Source organism: Meriones unguiculatus, chromosome 1, assembly GCF_030254825.1.
Source record: "Meriones unguiculatus strain TT.TT164.6M chromosome 1, Bangor_MerUng_6.1, whole genome shotgun sequence".
Taxonomy (NCBI): domain Eukaryota; kingdom Metazoa; phylum Chordata; class Mammalia; order Rodentia; family Muridae; genus Meriones; species Meriones unguiculatus.
Genome location: NC_083349.1, coordinates 14750073 through 14765626, shown reverse-complemented (window position 1 = coordinate 14765626; position 15554 = coordinate 14750073).

Sequence of the window (15554 nt, the reverse complement as noted above, 5' to 3'; positions counted from 1 at the left end):
AGCAGAACCTCGACTGTTCCCCTGCTGTTGGGTTCACCCCTCAGCTCTGCCATTGTCAAGAGAAGCATGCACTCTGCTGGTCTCAAGAAGGAGATAAACACAGACCTCAGAAGAACCTCAGCCAGGTGGACCCAAACCAGTCCCACCCAATCAGCAGAGCTGCTGCCCCTGCCTAGGTGAGGGGGCAGAGTCTGTTTTAAGTCAGTGTATTTTGGGGAGGTTTGCACAAGTGACAACTGACTGACATGGTGAGTCTGTGTGCCAAGGCTGACATCAAACTGGACTGATCCTCACCTGGACCCTGGTGTCCTAAGCCAAGTTCAGTCAGACACCAGTCATGTTCAGCTCCTTGCTCTAACAGCATTAGAATCCTGTTCCCTGGTGCCTGTGAGCCAGCTGCCCCCTGTGGCTGCCCTGGCTCCTGGATTCAGTCTCACATCCAACTTGCAGCCCCTTTGGCAATGGCAGGGGAACCCCTCTCACACCTTGAAACATTCTGACCTCTTTCTGGCCACAGCTCACCAGTCTCCTGTTTCTTTTCTGCTCCTTAGGAATTCTACAATTATAAGGGCACATCTGGAGAGCCTGGGACTCTATCTCTGGCATGAAGGGCAGCTGATTAGTAAGCAGATTCCAGATGCATTCTTAGTGGCACCTGGAGTCAGGTGGGAGCAAATGAAGGGAGCCTGGGGTCTTTGGGATACCTTGAGAATCCACATTGGCTGAGTGATAGGCTAGCACCACATAGAGCCTTCAGAGTTGAGTATCTGTCATCTCTCAGCTGAAGCTTAAACCAGCAACGTAACTCACAAAGTGAGGAAGGATACCAAGTCTCATCCTCTGAACATTAAATGCAAGTGGACCAGAGAGATGCCTCAGCGGATAAAGGCGTTCGGAGGCAAGCCTGATGACCTGAGTTTGACTCCTGGAGTCCACACTGTGGAAAAGGAGAACCAACTTTCAAAAGTTATCCTTTGACCTCTACATGCCTGCTTTGGTCCTTATGTCCTTCCTACCTGGATAGATAAATATAATTTTTGAAAAATGCAAGGAGTTTATGGTTTATGTTTTTCAAAATAACTTTTTTTCCTTCTTGTAGGTAGAATTTACCTCTGAAAATGTATGTTTAGAACGGAGGAGACACATCCTTCAGGTCAGGGGCAATGAATCTCTTTAGTCTTGGTGTAAATACAGGAGCAGGCAGGGGGAAGGGGGACACATTTAATTCTTCCACTCCAGCTAACACACAACCACTCAAGATTAGAAATCTGGCTTCCTTCCCCAATCTTGGGTGTCTGAGTATCTTTGCCAAGTACAATCAGACTTGCCAAAATTTCAGATTATAAAAGCATGGGGAAACCTTCTTTGAATGTCGGGCAACTCTCTTTAAATTTTTTAAAATTATCGGCAATGCATTCCAGCATACTGGGCACAGCAGTGTGCACCTGGAAACCCCTAAGCACCCACACTTGGGAGGAGAGGGCAAGAGAATCAGAAATACAAAGTTATCCCTGGCTACAGAGCAAGTTTGAGGCCAGCTGAGGTAGCTAAGGTCCTGTCTAAAGCTAACAAAACAAAAACAAAATAAAGCAATAATAATAATAATAATAAAATAAAAATAAAATAAATTTAAAAAAAGACAATACCAATTGGTTGCACACACAACTTCATTCTTAGAATTAGCACATTCCCAGTCTTGCCCGCTGCTGACTCATACTCTCTGCAGTGGACAGTTAGTGCTCTGCAGGCTTCCTCAGCTCCTTTACACTGGGTTGTCCTGCTGTGATGTCAGTGTGCTTGTGACTCCAGCAGTCACATCTGTGCCCTCCAGAGGTCAGCTTTGCCCAGGTGGGGCTGCCTTGCCACAGGAAGGGAGCTTTGCCAGTGTTTCAGCAGCTGTCTTACAGGGTAGTAGTCCTCAGCCAGTGGGCCGGAGTCTAAGCCTAAACCCCTTCGTGCAGCTGGGCCATTTACACCCAAGCCCCACCCAGGAACCTTGCTGAAGCTTGATGTCTACACCAAGGTGAGGCTTCCTAATACCATCACCACCCCAGCCCAGGGGATGGGAGACTTTTTTTTTTTTTTTCAGATGGGCTCACTTACACATCTGGGTAGCCTGGGAGGCTCTGTTAACCTTGGCTGTGGCCATCTCTGTCACTTCCAGGCTGTAGGGAGAACAGGTAACAGTGGGATGGGTCCTAGGTAGGTCCCAGTCTGGCCTATTCCCCCTGCACAGGCCTCTGTTTGGGTTTCTTTTGCTGCTCATTGCCCTAGAACTAGGAACTTGTAGCAGTATTCCAAGTTTGCCAAGGTGTGCCAAAGTTAGGATCTCTGTGGCTGACTAGAGATCCTCCCTCTGTTCTTTTCCGGGTAGGAAGGAGCTAGGCTGCAAACCCAGCTTTTTTATTCTCTAACTGCCTTTAGCTTTATGTCCCAGGATGCCCCAGACAGACCCAGGAAACAGAAAAATAACAAGATCCAGGGTCGGCAGAGAAGACCTGAAACTACCATCAAACCTCTTGGTCAGGTGTGGCAATGGCTCAGATCTACACAGAGGAAAGCTTGCCCTTTACTTGGATCTGCTTTACTCCTTCCCAAGACATTTTCCGGCAACAGGTGGGGCCACTAAGGACCATGGGTGGGGTGTCAGGGGGCAGTACACAGAAATAGCTGAGCCATAGTGACCCATAAAGCCAACAGCTTAGAAGGTACCTGTTGTTTCCCTAGGTTCGGGTCCTCCCCCTCATTTCCTCTCTTCCCCCCTCTCCTGTTCCTTCCCTCCCCATCTCTCTGCTCCTCTTCCCTCACCCATCTCTTTCTCCTCTATGCTTTTTCTCTCACTGTCTTTGCCTTTCCCTCCCCTTTCTCCGTTTCTTCTCTGTTTTTCTTCTCTTCTCCTCTTTCCCACTCTCTAGGTTCTTTTCCTTTTTTTTTTCTTGCTTCTAAAAGGAGGGAAACAATTTCATTTTTCCTCTTCCTTGATAATACAGGAAGCCAGGCTCAGTGTAAAATCCAAGTGATGCACCACAGAAGGAAAACGAGTGATGATCAGGTCACATCTTCAGCAGAGTTCCGAACCCTAGCCTTTTCCCGGGGTGCTCCCTCTCTTCCCACAAGATGGCTTTGCAGCCCTCTGTACAATCAATGCATGGTGTCACTGAGTGTAAAGAGGACATAAGCAGAGAGGAGAGGAGCCATGCTCAGTCTCATGTTTCTAGCAGCTGAGAGTGGACTCTCCTGGACTGTTCCATAGTCTTCTACATAGACATCAGAGGTGGACATTGTCATTCTTGGTCAGTGGGTACCATGCTGGTTCTATGATCTCTCCTTTTAATCCAGACAGATGAAAACCACTGAGAGCCAGGTCCAAGAAAGGCCTGTGGGCACTGATCTGGGAGATTAGAGTCGCAGTGTCAAGGTGGTGGGTACACTTTCCTCAACTATAGACCCGTTATTGGGCACTCACCTCATTCCTGGTTTCACTTCCAAGCTAGGAGACTTCCATAAAGGTCTCCCAACATGTCCGTCATGTTCAGCTGTTCTTTTGTCTTCCCAGTGATGTCTTGCTTCAGAGTTCTCATCCTGCATTCTTTCAGTGGACACTTCTAGATTTCTGCCTTCCTGGCAGCCATGGCCACTATCATTGGACTTTGGAAAGTCTGGGTTTAGAGAGTCTGACTGAAGACTACTGTCCTTTCTGGTGTCCTTCCCAAGTGACTTTCTCCATAACACGTGACATCCCTTTGATGTTGCAGGAGAGTGTAGAGAATGTGGTGTTCCGTGAGCAGATATATGGGAAACATGCACTTGGTTGCCACCCATGATTCCACGGAATCATATCCATGAGCACATGGGCAGTGGCAGGCAACCCACTGAGCAGCTGTCAGAGTCAGCTGAGGAATAGTTTCAAACTTCCAGGCCCAGAGAGGGCCTTTACGAGCTATAGGTCTATATAGTCAAAGTAGACAGGAACTTCTCTAGGGCCAAGGCCAAGCTCTCCAGAAGACAAGGGAAGTTGCTCTCCAAAGGCTTCCTCCTTGCCTGAGAAATAATGTACCAGTTGAAATGGAAGAGAGTCTAGGGCTGACGGCTGTATTCAAGAAAGGTATTTCAGGATGAGGATATAGCTCAGTTTCCCGGAATGCAGGAAGCCCTGGCTTTGGTCCCCAGCACTTTACAAACTGAGTGTGTGTAATGCCTGTAATTCCATCACTCCCATGGTGATGGAATTAGGAATATTGAAATGTTTAATCTCATCCCTGGCCGTGTGAGTTCTCTAGCCCCAGGCCTTGTCACAAACAGACAAAAAACAAATATGTCTATATCCCCCCTCCCAGGTCTCAGGGACCTTAGAAGAAGAGAGAGCTGAAAGATTAGAAGAATCAGAGGTCAGGGAAGACCAGAGTGAAGCAATGCCTTCTGGACATGACAGGACCATTACAGTCATACAGTCACAGCATCTGTGGTTGCCTGCATAAAACCTGAACAAGAGCAATCCAGTCAGTACTCCAGCACAGATGGGGGAGGAACTCACTAGTCCCTAAGCCTAACTGAGCCTAACTATTGACAATTGGTAGCTTTTAGGGAGGGCGTGTCAATTTTCTTTAGGAGTGTGCGCCCCTGGTAAGTGGACCACACTTCAGTGAATGACTTTATACTCCTGAATACAAATTGGGTTTGTATTTTAAAAAGAATGAGGGGAATGGGGGGGTAGATCTAAAACAAGAAGCTGGGGGAATATATTCACAAGAACTTGTAGAAAATGTTAAGGACTTAATTAAAAAAAATTCTGTTCCTAAGGAAACTGAGTGTTGGGGGTTTGCAAGCTGGTAAAATAACAAGCATTGCTGAGGGTGGAGACAAGAGCAAGGTCTGTGATGTGCTGCTTAATTTCACCTGTGTTCGAAATGTCTAGGAGTACAATAAAAACTGAAACCCATACTTTAAGAAAAACAAGTCATTTTGCAGAAGCCCACACGTGTGAGAGACTCAGTGCTGCAGGCTGACAGAGACAAAAGGGACAACTAGGGCAGCCCTCCCGGACCTAGGCTTCCTCAGGACACAGACAGCTGAGAGCATAAATGCCTCCCCAAGTACTGTCCCTTAAAAGTCCCAGAGATGACGCTCTAATTTCTGGACCAGGTTCCAGTGTTTCCTCTAGTCCTTGGCATCCTGTGAGCTGTTGCTGGACATGAAGTCCCTACCTCCTCTCATTCATCACACAACTGATGCTGAGAAGGTGGCCACAAGGCTGACTTGCTTCTTATGGGTAAAGTTCTAAGCAAATAGTGAAGCAAGTTTGAATATTGACATCTGAGAGTATCAGTGTCCACTTCTAAGTACAGTGGCCAATGGCAAAGTATACACATCCAGACAATGACAGATGACAGGGATATTGATTTTGATGTGCCTGAGAGAATTAGGCTTAACCTGCCAGCTCTTTTGAGCTCCTTCCCAACACGAAAGCACTGCTCTTTGATCCGTATGTAGTAACAAGGATTCCTCTAAACTGCAAACTCCTTGAGGGCACAGCCTTGCTCAACACTGGGGCAGCAAACAAAGCTTAATGGCATAATTGCATATTCATGAGAAAGGAGGTGGGGCAGTAATTACTGGGGCAATTTACAGGAACTGACGTTTTTTTGTTTAGATTAACAGACACCTTGGTATTGTTGCTTGCACTTGAAGAGGGATCTGTGGTCCCCCTTGTGTGTCCAAGTGACCAACCTCCCGCAACATGTGTATTTGTGTGTGTGTGTGTGGGGGCAAATAGAGGTACGGTCCACATGGCTAGCTAGACAGTTATATTCCTTAAGGACCAGCCAAGAGTAAGTCTAGCTGTGGCTTCCTTTTCAAGCAACTGCTAAGAAAAAGATGGACTAGCGTTCATGTATAGAGGAGCCCAGGGACCTCAGACTCTAAGAGAGAGAATGGGGAAGGCTAAACAGAGGGGTAGCCTGGGGCCAGGTATGAAGAAGCAGGAAGGAGGAGGGTTGAGAAACAAGCATCCCCAATTCACCACGAGGGGGACTGAGTTGCACTGGTTGTTCTGTACCATCTCATCAAAGTCCCAGGAGAAAGTTTGCAGGGGACAGCAAGATGTTGTAGATGGTAAAGGCGCTTGCCATAGATCCTGACTGATGACCCGGATTCTTATCCTTGGGACCCACATGTGGATGGAAACAACTGACCTCAGCAAGTTGGCCTCTGCTCACAGACATGCCAATGTATACACATACATGCACACAAAAAATGAAATAAATATTAAAAAAAAAAACAACAACTAAAACTTGGAGACAGTTGAAAGCACACCCTTCCCCCGTGGCCCTTGAAGCCAGTCAGAGCTGTTATAATGAGACAATGAGCTTGGAGGCCCAGACTCCTGAGAGTTTGGCAGGCCGTGTCCCTTACCTTTCCGAAGAGCTTGGGTTTGTCTTTGGATGCTTTGGCACATAGCATTCACTACATGTTAGCTGTTATTAAAAACATGGGTAATTTTATGTCTTAAAATATTGTATATTGCCTAAACGGCTTCATGCTGGTTTGCATTAAAAATGATTCCCAAGTGAAGATGACAAAGGGGAAATATTCGTTATTTAGTTCTCGTCTTACATTAAGCTATCATAATAAAGCACATTTCTGGGTTGCATTCTCTAGAGTGCTTTTTACTAAATAAATGGCCCAAAATAACTTTTCTCTTCCAGTAAGATTTCATGATTCAGCACAACCAACTTTCACTATAAAAGGTTGAAATGAGGAGTGGAGAACAGGGGGCTAAAGCGAGGGGGAGGGGGAGGAAGAGGAGGAAGGGTGGACAAGTGTGAGCTCCCACTAAAGACCGACTGTGCTGCAAACTGTTTCTTCGGAGGTCTTCGCTGGGTTGAAAGGCTCAGACAGAAATCAGCTTCCAACCCAACCTGAGGGCAGGTTCACAGGTCAGGGATGCTGGACCCCTTTCCTTGGGGAGGTATCAGCAGATGCCCAATAAAGTTTTCACCTTTGTCACTCGCTGAGTGACACCATGAAAAGTGGAGGGAGGTGGGAGGGGTGTGCTGAAGCACAGGCCAGCAGAAATGGCCCTGAAAGGAGGGCAGTTTGGAGCTGGTTAGGCATTTTTCTTCCCTGGTGGCTTTCCAGGGAATCTTTGTCTTGCTTTCTTTGAGGACAACCTCTTGACTCTCAGTTAACGGTTGGGAGCTGTCTTCACAGCTGAGATCCCCACCCATCTTCTGTCCCAGGGGGTGAGCACCCGTCTAGCAAGAGGGCTAGGCTTCTAGACAGTTATGCAGAAGCGTCCAACCCCTTGGTGTTCGCCTCGGGCCCAGCGCACTCTTAAGTCACGGCGGGTTACTGCTGCCCTTAGGCCCCGCAGGAAGGAGCGGCCTCAGCCTTTGGAGAGTCCTCTAGGCGGAGGGACCCGGTGCGTGGCCTTCGGGATTCCCCGGAGGCTTGTCCCCCAGGCGGCTGGCTCGGACGCAGCTGAGGCCCCGGGGCACGGCGGCGGGCTGGCTGCAGGGTCGCCCGGGGCACCTCCTAGCGCCCTGCTCGGCCCACCCCGCCCGCCGCGTCGCCACCGGAGCCCGCGGTGGAAGGCAGCGCGGCGCTTGCGCACTGGCGCGCTCGCGGCCGGGGGGGCCCCGTGGGCTCTCCCCGGAGGGCGGGAGGTGGGAAGGTGGGGAGGCGCGGAGCAGCACACCTTCCAGCCCGCCGCAGGCGACGCCGGCACCACGCGCTCCCGGCGCCCGGCACGCCCCGTCGGAGGAGCGGCTTGGCGGCTCAGGTAAGCGGTCGGGTCCCCTGGACCCCGTCGGGGACTCCCGCCCCAGCGCAGCCCCCACGGCGGCCGCACAGCCCGCAAAGTTGAACTTCGCGCGTCGCGGGCGGTGGGACCCGAGCGCCGGGGGTTGGGAGAGAGGACGGCGGGGCGCAGGGGGTGGGCTGTGTGTGGCGCGGCGGGGCGAGGGACGCTGGAGGCGGAACCCGATCCCCGGTGCGCCAGGGTTTGGCCCAACGGGGAACTTTTGCGGTGCCGGGGAGCGCGGTGGCGGCGGGCGGAGGCTGGAGGGGGGACCCGGCGGCCCGGGTGACGTGTCCCTTCGGCCTTCTCGGGGGGATCCCCGTGGCAGGCGGGAAGAGGGTGAAGTGTCCGGATTTTCCGACCCCTGTTCCACACCCCCCAACCCCGGTTAGAGTGAGACCCCTTGGGAGCGGGGTGGGGGGAGGCGGGGAAAGGAGGGGGCGTGTCTGCGCCTGGATGAGAGAGCGCGGGAAGCAATTAAAAACTCCTGCTTTCGGATTAACAACCCCAAATTGATCGATGTGTCAGGAATACCATTGATTTATGAAAGGTGCTTATTTCTCGGGTATGGAGAATTTTATGTTCTCCAGGTGAAACCGAGTTCACCCAGCTCCAGCGCAGATTGATGTTTTAATAAAAATAAATAAAGGGGGGAGGGGGGAAAGCTCGCCTGGTCTTTGGGGACATCAAGTCTCAAATCGGCAGAGTTAGACTAACAAATCAAATCGCGTGATCCTTAACATCTCGTGTCTTTTTCTTAATCTCGCGCCGAAAACAGTAATAATAATAATAACAATCGCAGGAGGGAGGGCGCCTTCCTTCCGAAAGTTTTCATCTAGGACCTAAAACTTGGCATCGCTCTGATAAGGAAAAAAATAAAAATAAATAAAAAAGGAAGGCCCGGGCGCGTTGGGTAATTGTGATAAGTGGCAGGCAGGCCCGGCGGAGCGGGCGCGGGAGAGCGCGGGCCCCGGCGGCGGCGGCGGGAGGTGGAGCGGGCTGGGCAGCGAGGGCGGCGGCGGCGGCGGCGGCCTGAGCCGCGCGGCGCCCGTAGATGGCGCCCTGGCCCCACGCTAGGCTCGCCAGCCTCGCTCCGCCGGGCGGCGCGCGGGCGGGGCGGTGGCAGGGGTGCGGGCCCGGGGCTCCGCGCTCGCACTTCACTTGAGCCGGGGCGGCGGCCTGAGCGAGCCGGAGAAGCAGAGCGACCCACGTCCTTGTCACTCTGGTCGTAGCTGCGGCGGAGAGGGGGTCCGAGGGTCCGGGCGGGGGGTATCCCGGGGCGTAGGGGCATCCTCTAGAGACCCCTCCACCCATCGCCGCCGGCGGCCCCACTTGGGGGCAGACCCGGTGTGTGGGGGAGCTGGCGCAGCCCCATCCCCTCTTTTCCCCCCAGCGCTGTCCCTGCTGACAGAGATGCGGCGCGTGTTGGGCGAGGGTCCGCGCACCGGCGGCAAGGACGCCAACTTCAAAGGCGCGGGGAGATAGCCGGGGAGGGCGGTCCGGACCCCCCCCCCCAAAGGTCGCCCCACCTCCCCACGCCGCGGAGCCCCCTGCCCCGGCCTGCGCAGGCCCCGCCGCAGCGGCTGCCGGCGCTCTTCTCTTTGCAATGTAAATTTCAGCGGGACAAATTGCTTATTAAGAGTCTAGAAGAGAAGTCGGTTTCTTTCTTTCTTCTTTTCTTTATCTGTTTTTATTTCTGCATGGCCCCTAGCTATGCCCTGGGCAGCCTCGCCGCCCAGCAGTTTTCTCTTTATTTCAATATCCTAAAGAAAATGCAAATTACATCAGTGTGGCCTTTTTAAAAAGTTAAATTAGCAACAGCTTTAAGTGACCCCATTAGTATGGAAAACATACACATGTTTAATGGGGGGGGGGACTTGCTTCCTTTTAGCAGGACTCATCCTAGTCTGTAAAATTTAGCAGACCCTCAGAGTTGATGAGGAATCTAGTCTCAGGCAGAGCGTGTCGCCACCGGCGTACGGGGTGGCGCGGCCCACGTCCGGCTTCTCTAGAGCAGCAGTCCCGGTGCCGGCCGCCAAACACTCCTCCCGTCTTAGAAGCTCCCTGACTCTGGGCCGGAGGGTTTTGTGCAGGCCAGGTGGAAGGCTTAATTCGATCTGCTTTCTCTTTCCTCCCGGCTTCACTGCCCGCAGTCCCAGCAAGAGAGCGGGTCACCCACTGGTTATCTCAGCCCTAGCGCACCCATCTGCGCGCGGGGATGGCATTGTAGCGTTTGGGTTAAGCTGCGCGGGGATAGGAGCGAGAGGGGTTCTTCCATGGCTCCCCGGAGACCACCCTTCTGGGCCCACCCTCATCCTGTCCTCAACTCCTTTCACCTGTTCCCGAGCGGGTGTTTCAATACGGAATTCTATTGGCAAACTTTTGAGGGGCAGAGCATGGCACCCATCAGCGTCCAGGAAAGAGTTAAGATTTATGGCATGCTGGAGAAGTCTTGTTAGGATGTAATCTGCATTTCTAAACTACTGCGTAATAAAAAGTGAGAAGTTTTGAGCCACCTTTTTTGATTATACCTTTGGCGATACTTTAGGTTTTACATTTAATTTGCATTTTGTTCTTAGTGAGTATTGAAGTCTTGAGTGGAGGATTGAATTTTATTAGGACATCTGGACTGACAATATCAAATCAGACACCAGTGTCCCAAAGCATGCTAAAATTTCAGAGTTAATTAGAACGCAGAGTGTTTAATTAAAGCCAATTATAATATCTGAAATTATCTGATCGATCCGTGTTTGTACAGTTTGGTTCTGTTGAAGTGTTGATTGGCTCACTTTGCTCGCTGTTCGATCCAAAAACTTCTCTGGGGAAAGTTTGCTTTGTAAATTGGCGCGGGCGGGCAGCGTGGACTCCGTGTCCCAGGCTGCTCCTGCGTCCTGCAGGACCGTTTTCAGGGCGCAGCTAGGGGATCCCAGCTTTTTGCTAAACCGCCGCTGCTCCTTTCCCGAGTCTGAGAGACCCCGCCACGCACCAGCTGTCTTGCTTAGCTCGGTTGCTCCTCCGGAGCTTTTTTTTTTTTTTCGCGGAGAGGCGACCTTTAAGGTTTTAAGGTGCAATGGGAAAACCTCAAGCTTGCGCGTGTTTGGGTTGGGATTCCCGGTGTGGCTGAAGAGCCCCCAGGGCTCACTCTGAACTGTAGGGTCAGCCAAAGTGACCGGAGGAGGTAGGGGGAGGAAAAAAAAGTAAGGACCGAGAGACAATAATTAACTGTTTGCCTTCTCATTTCGCACGCTGCTGGAGCCCAGGCACACGCCACTCTTTTCGGCCCCGTTTGAAGAGTCTTGGGGGCTTTCCAGGGAGGTGGTTGAGCGAGTTCGTGGCGGTGTGTCTGCCGCTTCCCGCGGGATCACTCGGAGTGCACCTTTCCCTCCAGCTGGGGATGGCCCGTGGCGCTCCCAGTGCGGGCCAGGTGTCCCGCGCCCTGCTCGCGGTGGCTCCAGAAGGCAGGCGCACGCCGGCAACAGTTAGGGCTAGCTCGCCGGGGGTGCTTTCTCCACGCCTCCGACCTTCTCTGTTCAAGGCCTAGGTGCGCTGGCTGCCCAGAGTCGGGAGCCAGGTGCTGGGATCCGGCAGGAGCAGAAGGGGCCACTAGCCCCGAGGCGGGTGGGCGCTCCGGCTCCGGTCTCTGCTGCGCCGCACTCCGCTCTCCCCACCCCAGGAGGCGCTGTTTGTCAAACTTGATCGCCTCCGTAGGAGGCGCCTACACGGTTTCACTCCCAGAATTTTTCTGTACCCGGGGTCGGGATTCAAGAGCTTTAGCCGTGCAAAATAAATATTGTGGGAGGAGGCGGCACAGACAACCGGAGCCTGCGACCCTGAAGTTTTCGCTTTCTTCCCCCGCATGAACCTCGCCGGCCTTTCAGCCCTTTAGAGCAGGAGAGAGGTCCGGGTTGGTGCAACCCATGTGCCAGGTACTAGATGCTCAGTTATTTGCCCTCAAGGGCACGCAGGGTGCACAGCTTGGCCTGGGTTCCGACTCGACTCCAAAGGTCCACTGGTTTGCAATTTCTTTTCTTGGGGAGAGGCCAAGGCGTATTCTCCAGTCCCAGAAAGAACCGAACCTGGACCAGTATCCCTTGCGGTTCAGTTAAACAGGTTGCAATTTCCCAAGCTAGTCTTCTTCGTCTCACCGGGCCAAGTGACCCAGAAGGTAAAACCGCGGCCGCGGTCAGGGGCGTCAGGCCATCCTACCATGCTAGAAACCTTCTTGCCAGCCTTTCTGGCTTCCACCCCTGCCTCCCGCCGCCCCTGGTGCAGACCCGGCCCCGTCTCCCGCTTGTAGTTCTTTGTAAGCCCCTGCCCGTGATGAGCTCCTGACCCCCAGACCTGTACAGTCTTAGCGTGACCCGGGGGCACCGAGGACATGGGAGCGGGTAGCTCCTGACACTCAGCCCCGGTGGTGTGGACACAACCCCCCGGGACTTTGGCTCATTGCCTCTCATCGGTGACATAACCTGTAGCCTGGGCCTGTGTCCCTGTGTCCCCCTAAAGGCGCCACTCCCACTGGAGCTCATGTACCGTCTGAGACTCCAGGGCCCTCTGCTTCCAGGAATTTCTAGTTGGGGATTCTCACCACCGGAAATGGAGTTTATTACTTTTAGAAGGATGGTTGGGGGGTTTGGCGTGCAGAGCAAGAAAGGACACATACAGGGTACCCGGGCCACTGAGTAGGTGCTACCTCTGTGGCACTCGGTGCCCTGTATCCCTAGTGCCCTGGGATACAATTTGGCGAAAAATTCCACGGGGTGGATCGGAGAGCAGAACCAGGCCAGCCCCCCCTCCCACTCCCTTTCAGGTCCTGCCCCACACCGAAGTGGAGGCAGTGAATGGAGGGGTGTGGGAAAGTGTCTTTCTGGCGCACGCTGAACCGCGGTGGGCAGGGGAGGAGGACCTAGTGGCCCGAAGCGGTCAGCACCATGTGGGCCTGGCTCCAGGTCCTGGGAGGCTGGACCGTTCTCCAGATTTCAGGTGATGCCTAAAGCCAGCGGCTCGTGAGCGGGAGCCGGGCTCCAGGGGCGACGAGCGCTGTCTCTTTAAGGTCACTGCCTGCTCCGGCACGACGTAGGGAGGACAGCTGGGCACTGGCCATCTGACTGACTCCGGCTTGACATCTGGGAACCCACTGGTGTGTGGCACGCGAAGCGCTTGATGCTGCTATTTAAATGCAAATGCGAGGGGGCTCATTGAAGCCTCTCCCCGTAAATCCGCACAAAAGGAATACTTCCCACCCTCCAAGGAGGCGGCGGCGGCAGCTCCAGGGCCACCCGTGCAAATCGCGTTGGGCGCGGGGCCCGGAGTGATCGCCGCTGCAGTCGCGGCCCGCAGGGCCCACGGTAGAGGTCGGGTCCTTCCCAGCCGGGTCTCTGGGCGCCTATCTGACCCTTAGGAGAGGTTTGAGAGAAGGGTTAGGTCACTGGCCAGCGCGGTCCGCACAACTTCCAAAGTATCAGTTCTCAGGTACAACCCTTTTGGATTTTGGCGGCCCGCTTCTCCTAGAAACAGTGAGGGGTGGGGCGAAGCTCCCGAGAGAGATGGTGCTGGAAGGCTCCGGGGACTTTGGCCCGGCAGCCCCTCCCCCACCCTCTGGCCTAGGCGCTGCGTCCCTCGCTGCTCATCAAATCGGGAGTCTGAGGGTGGCATGGGGTGGGGGCTGCCCACCCAGGCTCCTGTGCAGCAGGCTAGGGTGGAGACCTTGCCTGGACGGCGAGACCTTGTGCTCACAGCTCCGAGCCAGCCCGTAGAGTGACAAAAAAGATAAAGTTGGTGAATGATAAAGACCGTATTTTCCACGCTTTGGGTGCGCGACCAGATGATGTAGAAAATGAGCCGAAATGGATTCAGCCTCCGAGCCTGTTGTGAGACAGCTGATTCCCCCATTTCGGGCCAGATGGCTGCCGAACACAGATTTGCATTCATTTTCGCTTAATATCGTCCAAAATAGCGGGGCAGCTGCATTTGTTGTCAAAAAGGTTTAAAACCCCCTTTCTTTCTGGGGCAGGATCGTTACCTTATGTGATGGGCTTATGGAACTTTTTTCTCCCCCTCTTTAGTCAACAGTATCAGATTTAGAAGGATTTGTTTTTAAACCTTCTAATTTGGTAATCAGATTTAAATCGCCTTGGCGCGTGTAATCTGAATTAAAGATACTGTAAATGATTTTAAGCATGACACTTGCCTTACGCAAGGACGGGCACCTACAGCCCAGGCTGGGCACTTTAGGAAGTGTGCTACAAAGCAGGCATTGTGTCCCCTTCCCCAACTTCATCCCTGCCCAAAAAGGCGCTTAGCATATTCTGTCACTGACGGCTCACCCAGTGTGAGTCCCCAAGCCGCAGAACACACAGAGACAAAGCTTCACCCAGCCTCACCCTCTGCCCATGGCCAACTTCTTCCTGTGTTGTCTTTCCACGAGGAAAGCGTTACCTCTCGCATGCGGGTCTACCGCGAGTGGGAAAAGCTGGGCTTATTAGGAATACAGAAATTTTCTTTTAATTTATCGTGAGGAGTTTCCATACACTTTGATTTAAGGTTATTAACATTCTATAGACAGTGGCATTTTTAATATGTGGCGATCGCTTCTAAAGACTAATCTCATTACCCTCAAATAGTCATAAAATATGATTTTATTATACTTACGTATTTAATTAGACGGCCGGCCCCGTAATGGATTTTGAGATGGGACTGGCGCAACAGCTTTGATAATTCACTTATCTTTGGCAATAGTCATTAACCCCCAACACCAGCAAAATAGATTGCTTTCCAGCACATCTTTTCTCTCACCCCTTCCAAGTGGCGTGTGGGGAGTTCCCAGATAACGTGAATCGGACTTCGATTTTTCCCGATTAATTAAAATATTAACGCACACACACCGCCAATTCACAAAAAAAAAAAAGGAAGAGCTACCCCAGACCCGGCGGGAAGAGGCTGCCCTACGACACTTGAGCCCAGAAACCTTTTCTTTTTCTTCTTCTTATTCTTTTAGAAGCAGAAGGGCCTTATTTCTCGTGGCAGGAAAGAGCCTGGGACATCCCCAGGTCGTCCCCAGGGCCTCTGTCCCGCGTCGGACTGATCTCCTTTGGGCCGGCCGGGAGCCCGAGAACCGAATCCCGGCCTCCTGAGCTGGGCCTCCGGGCCCAAGCGCTGCGTGTTCCCAAGCTGCCCTCCCAGTTCCTTGTAAACCAGGTCGGGAAGCCGCAGGGCGCGCGCTCAGCCAGGCTGGGCGGCGCAGAGGGCAGGGTCCCTGGCACCCGCGGCGCCCACTCTGCTTTCCAGGCGGATGTAACTGGGGAGATCTGGACACCGCACAGAGCGCCTCAGAGGCTGGACACCAGCTCCGGGCCGCCGGAGAGGCCGAGCGCTCTTTTCCGTCGGCCCAGAGAGGGCCCAGCCTTCTTTGTCACTGCCGCTCGCGCAAGAACAGGCCGGGGACCTGAAACTCTCGTGGCCACCGGAGGGACAGGGGTCGTCTGGAGGAACCTGTCTCCGACGTGGACCCCGGCTCCCCCGGCCCTCAGCAGGCTTGGCCGGGGTAGAAGGCACGGGGCACCCGGCGAGGCTCAGATGTGGGCACACCTGCCCTGCAGCCTGCCTTAGGTCTGCCCAGAAATCAGCCTGAGCTGCGCCTCTTGCCCTGGAGGCGGCGGGGTGTGTGCAGCCACAGGAGGGGGACCCAGGACCCTCTTCCCCCCAAGTCCGCTGCGGTCCCTCCCTCCCTTGGAACTCCCTCCCGCTGTTCCCTTTG